Below are 7,120 nucleotides of genomic sequence, written 5' to 3'. Positions count from 1 at the left end.
TCTCCATCCTTATTCAATAGTATCTTGGTGGAAGACTCCTGGACCCTGTGTGCTGCCTCCCACTTGATTTAGGAAGTGCAACCTGCTTGGTCCTCACCTTTAAGGCAGTTATGAGGAGCCTAGCTGTGCTGCAGGGTTTCTGCCTGTCAGTTCATATGCACCCTGGTGCCCTCTCAGCCAGATTTCGGCCAGTGCCTAAGGAATTCGGACATGCTGACCACACTGATAGACCTAGACCAGATATTCTCAACTGACAAAGTCTGTGGACCACCTAAAATGATACACAAGGTTGCATATGTTTAAGAAGCAGTGGAGTATGTATACTTTTGTGGAAAAAAAAAGATAGGAACCTTTTTTACCCTAGGAACCTATGAAACACTGATATATAAGCAGGTTGGCATCATAAGAAAATGGTTTTGATTTGTATTTTCCTAATTATTAATGATGTTGAGCATCTTTTCATGTGCTTGTTGGATATTTGTATATCTTTGGAGCAATACTTATTCAAGTCTTTTGCCCATTTTTTAATTAGGTTGTTTGCTGTTGAGTTGTAAGTGTTCTTTGTATATTCTAGGTGTTAATGCCTTATCAGATATATAATTTGCAAATATTTCCTCCTAATCTGTAGGCTGTTTTTTCACTTTCTTTCTAATGTCCTTTGATGCATAAAAGTTTTTAAATTTATGAAGTCTAATTTATCAGTTTTTCTCTTGTTGTTCATGCGTTTGGTGTAATATCTAAGAATTCATGGCCAAATCCAAGGTCATGATGATTTACCCCTTTGTTTTTTCCTAAGAGTTTTATGGTTTTAGTTCTTACATTTAGGTCTGTGGTCCATTTTGAGTTAATTTTTGTATATGGTGTAATTTAGGGTTGTTTTACAAGATTTTAAGATCCTTTTGATAGCAGGACAGAACACACTGTCACAAGGAAAGATGAAAGAAAGAACTTTAAATTACTTACAGCTCCAGACTAGAGAAGGCTGTCAGGCAGGACCACAGAGGGGATTGCATTTGGGTAACAGCAAGTTGGAGCTGTAAGGAGTAGCTTATTTATGGCAAGTGGGGTAAGGTTAGCTAGCTTTCACTGCCTCCCTGTGGACTGGCTAATTTGAACAATTTCTCAGGCTCCAGGGTATAGGGGCTGTCCATAGCTGTCTGTTACCTGGTCCCGTCCCTAAGTGATTAGAGCTGGTTCACAGTGTTCCAGAGTGTGAACACCCTGTAAGGGAAGTGGCTGGGGTGTGGATTTAGTCAGCCATCCGAGAAAAGGAACTGACAGGCCTCTAGCCAGGGCTTCAAAATTGGATCAAGACAGCATTAATACAAAAAATACATAACAATTGACCCCTTGATGTATTGACATCCATTTTAAGCAGCCTGAATAGTAGAGGAGCGTAGGGCATAAGTTGCCTTAAACAGCAAAGAAAACATTTTATTATGAGAATAAAAAGGAGGAAAACAAGTAGAAGTATAGAAAGTCCTTGTAGGCCAGCCATAATCAAGTTCCTCATTTATATGGCATTATCCAAGAAAATAGAACTGAAATTTTCAGGGTATCTAACAATACCTTTGGTGGAGTTGTAGAGTGTGTTAAAAGTATGGGTTTTATATATATATATATATATAAATATATATATATATATATATAAAATGACAATATCTTGGTGTATCTATTGGGTCAAGGTAGCAGGTCTAGTAGTTATGCTATTGGAGGGTATGAACTGATAGTTTAGTATAATATATGTAAAGGTTAGTGATATTTGTTTATAACCAAACAAGAGGCATAGTTATGGTGGTCATGGCTGAAGATGTAGGGCAGGAGGTAGTGGTAGAAAGTTGGAGGTGGGGGGGCAGGAGAAGGCACTGGAAAGTGGGAGGTCATCTCCTCCAGCAGTCGAGGGGTGGTCTAAGAAGCGGTTGCATCTTGAAGAAAGCAATAATCTCCATTAGTCATTAGAATGGCACCAATGCTAATATGTTAATAACCTTTACAAGATTTCTCTTTAGGCATAGGAGTGTAGAAGTGTACATATACCAGCATCATGCTCTAAGTAAACAATGAGCTCAGGAAGTAATAGAATCCCTAATATTAAAGAAAGAAAAGTAATAAATGTCCTGTGTCCAATTTGTCAGTGTCTTGGGAAAGGTAAGATGTGGGCATCACTGGGGTGGTGGTCTCAGTGTCTGGGGTGAATTCTTCTGTGTAGGGGGTGAAGTTATCTCCAAGGTCTTAGACTGGAATGATGTCATTTTAGGTGATTTCGTCTCCAGTGATGAACTTTTGGGCTGGGGCAATGTCAGCCAGGAATGTGATTGGGGTATACTTTCCAAGTTTATACCCACTTGGGTTGATGTGAGTCATGTTTTCATCTCTTGGGTATTACAAAGAGGGTGAGACACTTGAAGAATTTGAAGGCAATATTGGCTTGGGAGCTTGGCCTGAAAAAAATTTATAGTTGTGTTAGATTATATATAACATAAAATTTACCGTTTTAACCGTTTTTAAGTGTACGATTAAGTGGCATTAAGTACATTCATGTTGTTGTGCGATGATCACCACCATCTGTATTCAGAACTTCTTTCATCTTCCCATAATGTACCCATTAAACAATAACTCCCCACTTAGCCCTCTACACAAACCTTAGGCAACCATTATTCTACTTTCCATCTCTATGAGTTTCACTACTCTAGGTACGTTATATAAGAGAAATCATACAATATTTGTTCTTTTTCTATCTGGCATACTTCACTTAGCATAAAATCTTTAAGATTCCCCCATGTTGTAGCATGTGTCAGAAATTTATTCATTTTTAAGGCTGAATAATGTTCAATTTTATAGATATACTACATTTTGTCTATCCATTTATCTATTTATAAACATTTAGGTTGTTTCCACTTTTTGACTGTTGTGAATAATGCTGCTATGGACTTTGGTGTACGAATGTCTATTTAAGTCCCTGCTTTTAATTCTTTTGGGTATATATTTGGAAGTGGAATTGCTGGAGCATATGGTAATTCTATGTTTAGCTTTTTGAGGAATGGACATACTGTTTTGCAAAGTTGTTGTACCATTTTACATTCCTACCAGCAGTGTACAAGAGGTCCAATTTCTCCACATCCTTGCCAACACATTATTTTGTTTTGTTTGTTTTTTAACATTCGCCATACTAATAGCTATAAAGTGATATCTCATAGTGGTTTTGATTGTCATTTCCCTAATGATTAGTGATGTTGAGCATCTCTTCATGTGCATATTGGATATTTGTATATCTTCTTTGGGAAAATGTCTACTCAAGTCTTTTGCCCGTATTTTAATTGGGTTGTTTATTTTTTTGTTGTTGAGTTGTAAGAGTTCTTTATACATTCTGGATATTAATCTCTTTTCAGATATATGATTTGTAAATGTTTTCTTTCATTCTGTGGATTGCCTTTATGCTCTGTTGATAGAGTCCTTTGATGCACAGAAGTTTCCAATTTTGATGAAGTCCAATTTATTGTTTTGTTTTTTTCTTTTGTTGCCTGTGCTTTTGTTGGCATATCTGAGAAATCATTGCCAAATCTAATGTCATGAAGCTTTCCCCCTATATTTTCTTTTAAAATTTTTATAGTTTTAGTTCTTGCATTTGGGTTTTTGATCCATTTTGAGTTAATTTTTGTATATGTTTTAAGGCAAGAGTCCAAATTTCATTCTTTTGCATGAATATCTAGTTTTCCTAACACCATTTGTTGAAGAGACTGTCCTTTCCCCATTGAATAGTCTTAGCACCTTTGTCAAAAATCACTTGATCATATATGTGAGGGTTTATTTCTGTGCTGTCAGTTCTATTCCATGGGTCTATATGTCTGTCTTTCTACCAGTACCACACTGACTTGATTACTGTAGGTGTTATGGACTAATTGTTCTTGTCACCCCTACCCCCAAATTCATATATTGAGGCCCTAACATCCAAAGTGGCTGTATTTGGAGTAAGGAAATAATTAAGGCTAAATGAGGTCATAAGGGTGGGGCCCTGATCCTATAGGGTTAGTGTTTTTATAAGAAAAGACACCAATCCCTGTGCCAGCCAACAAAAATATGTACATACAACTTAGGAAGAGACACCAATGTGCTCCTGAGCATTCTCTTTCTTTGTCTTCTCTCTCTTCTATATCTTCTTTCTCTCTCTCCTAGTTTGCACACAAAGAACAGGTCATGTGACCATACATCAAGAAGGAAGCTATCTGCAACCTGAGGGGACAGTTCTCACCAGACACCCACCTTGTTTCCACCTTGATTTTGGACTCTCAGTCTCCAGGATTATGAGTAAATAAGTTTCCATTGTTTAAGGCACCCAGTCTATGGTATTTTGTTATGACAGTCCAAGCACACTAATATAGTAGCTTTGTAAGAAGTGTAAGACCTCCAACTTTAATCTTTTTTTTTTAAGATTGTTTTGACTATTTGGGGTCCTTTGAAATTCTATAAGGATTTTAGGAAAGATTTTTCTATTTCTAAAAAATGTTGTTGGATTTCTGGTATGGATTGCATTGAATTTGTATATCATTTTTGGATAGTATTTACATTTTAATATTAAAATGATGTCTTCCAATCATGAACACAAGATGTCTTTCCATTTATTTATCTCTTTAATTTCTTTCAGCAACGTCTTCATTATATGTCTTTGATCTCCTTGGTTAGGTTTATTTCTAAATATTTTATTCTTTTTGATGCTGTGGTAATGGAATTGCTTTCTTAATTTCTTTTTTAGACTCTTCATTGTTATTGTATGGAAATGCAACTGATTTTTGAATGTTGATTTTGTATTCTACAACTTTGTTGAATTCTTTTATTAGTTATAAGTTATTATGAAGTCTTAAGGATTTTCTACCTATAAAATTATGTCATCTGTGAACTGAGATAATTATATGAAGGTATTTTAAAAAGCTTGTGGAAAAATAGAATTAAAAGAAAATATGAGGAGCCTCCATGTCGGTGGTGCAGGGAGAGCCGGGTCGGGCCCTGCCTGTAGCCCTTCCTGATGCAGGAGGTATGGGTGTGTGGCTGGTGGCAACTCAGCTTTTTATCATGAGAATTTCACACATTTACAAAAGTAAACAGAATCCATGAGTAATCCTACCTACTCATCAACCAGCTGCAACAAAGATCAACCCATGGTGAATTCTGCTTCATTCATACCTCCCTCCACTCCATCCCATGTTATTTTGAAGCAAATACCTGGAGACATTTCATCTGTTGAATATATTTCAGGAAAGGTTTTTTTTCACCACCTGTTGTGATTTGAATATGCTGAAGAAATTAAAATCTGCAGAGAGGTTATTTTTGCTGATTAAGTTGCAGTTTCCACTTACTGTTTCTTCTGTAAGTAAAAGAAAAGTATTTAATGAAATGCAAAGATTTATAAATTATGATTCAGGAAGTTGGTTGAATACCATTTCAATTTGGAAAAATCTTCTCGAACTTGATGCAAAAAAGGAAAACTTTTTCAAAGAGATGCTAACCCACTAAAAAGAAAAGTGGTAGAAAATGAAATTATCATTTCAAAGAAATTATGGATAGAACAAATGTAAAAGATAGAAAAGCACTGGGAATGCCAACTGGAGAAACAAATAGACCAAGAAACACTGGAGCCAAGGGATTTTATGTCTAAAAGAGAAGAATTTCAGAATGATGTAAAGAAAATAACTGATACTCTTAACTAGAACGACTTTCAGAGTTCCTTGTCGCTGCAGTGGAGCTATTGGAAAGGACTTTACTTCACAGGAAGCAGGAAGAGTAATTGGAATTGCTCTTATCAGACAGTTTGATTGGAAAGCAGATTTGAGGAATCCAAATTTAGAGGTCTTTATACATCTAAATGACATTTACTCTGTCATGGGCATTCCTTTGTTCAGGGTTCCTTTAGCAAGCAAATCTTACATCAAGGCGGCTGGACTGCGATCCACCACAGCATGGGCAATGGCATCTCTTGCTGAAATTGAGGCTGGTGCATTTGTTTTGGATCCAATGTGTAGACTTGGAACAATACTTTTAAGCTGCTAAAGAATGGCCAGATGTGTATTATGTGGGTGCTGATGTCAGCGACCCACAGTTACTAGGTGCGTATGACAATCTGAAAGCTGCAGGCTTGAAGGACAAAATTGTGTTACTTAAAGCCTCTGTTGTAGAATTGCCATTACCTTCAGAAAGTGTCAGTGTTATTATTTCTGATATCCCATTTGGGAAAAAGTTTAAGCTAGGGAAAGACATCAAAAGCATTCTACAAGAAATGGAAGAGTGCTTCATGTTGGTGGAACCATCGTATTATTGCTTAGCGAACATCACCACAAGCGCCTTAATGATTGCCAAGAGAGCAGCAGTCCTTTGAATTCCAAGGGCAGACACACAGATGAACCTGGGATTGAAAGATGCTCGAATCCTGAAGAAAAAACTAATATATCAGAGACAGTGTAATCTTCATTCAAAGTCAATAACCAGGAATGCTCAGACAAAATGTCACCATGTGGCTCTTTGGTGCCAGTGGAATGCTATAAAGTTAGCCTTGGAAAAACAGATGCACTCATATGTAAATATAAAAAGTCACACTCTTCTAGACTATAGCAAGCTGCCTGCCATAAGCCAGGCTCAAGTCCTTGCACATAGCTGTACAGAAGTTTGTTGTCTCTAGGATTCTTCATAGTGCCCTCAGAGTTCCAAGGAAACAAATTCCCCTGAAGTTAGGAGGTGTGCCTGATGGGCACAGGTTCTAGAGTTTCTGCTTTATACTCTAAAGTGCTTAAAGTTTTGACAAAGAAGAATTAGTGAATATTTTTAAAAGACTCCTTAAGTTCTGTCGTCTGCCAGAATGTAAAAAGATCTGTTATGCCACGCATTTTTTTCTGAGCAGAAGCTTCAACTTCACAATAAAAGTTTTCAGGTGTTCACACATAAGTGTATCACAATCAACACAGCGCTGGTGATATTTTAACTATCAGATTTTTAGAAAAGTAAAAGCCTTTATATGTAACTTCTTTTGATATTATACTTGTTTTTTTGCACCTATAATTTTCTTCCCCATTGGAATGAAAATAATTTTTATTTGCAATGCATTTGATATGTCCCATATTATGTAAAACATCAG

General features: G+C 36.6%; 1 pseudogene; it reads left to right on the top strand.

Annotated features, from left to right (window-relative positions):
- The first annotated feature begins 5,105 nt into the window (after positions 1-5,105).
- Positions 5,106-6,642, top strand: LOC103606468 (annotated as a pseudogene).
- The last annotated feature ends 478 nt before the right edge of the window (positions 6,643-7,120 follow it).

Source organism: Galeopterus variegatus, unplaced genomic scaffold (assembly GCF_000696425.1).
Source record: "Galeopterus variegatus unplaced genomic scaffold, G_variegatus-3.0.2 Scaffold6600, whole genome shotgun sequence".
NCBI lineage: Eukaryota > Metazoa > Chordata > Mammalia > Dermoptera > Cynocephalidae > Galeopterus > Galeopterus variegatus.
The sequence above is the reverse complement of the archived record's forward strand: the minus strand, read 5'-3'. Positions and strand labels throughout refer to the sequence as shown.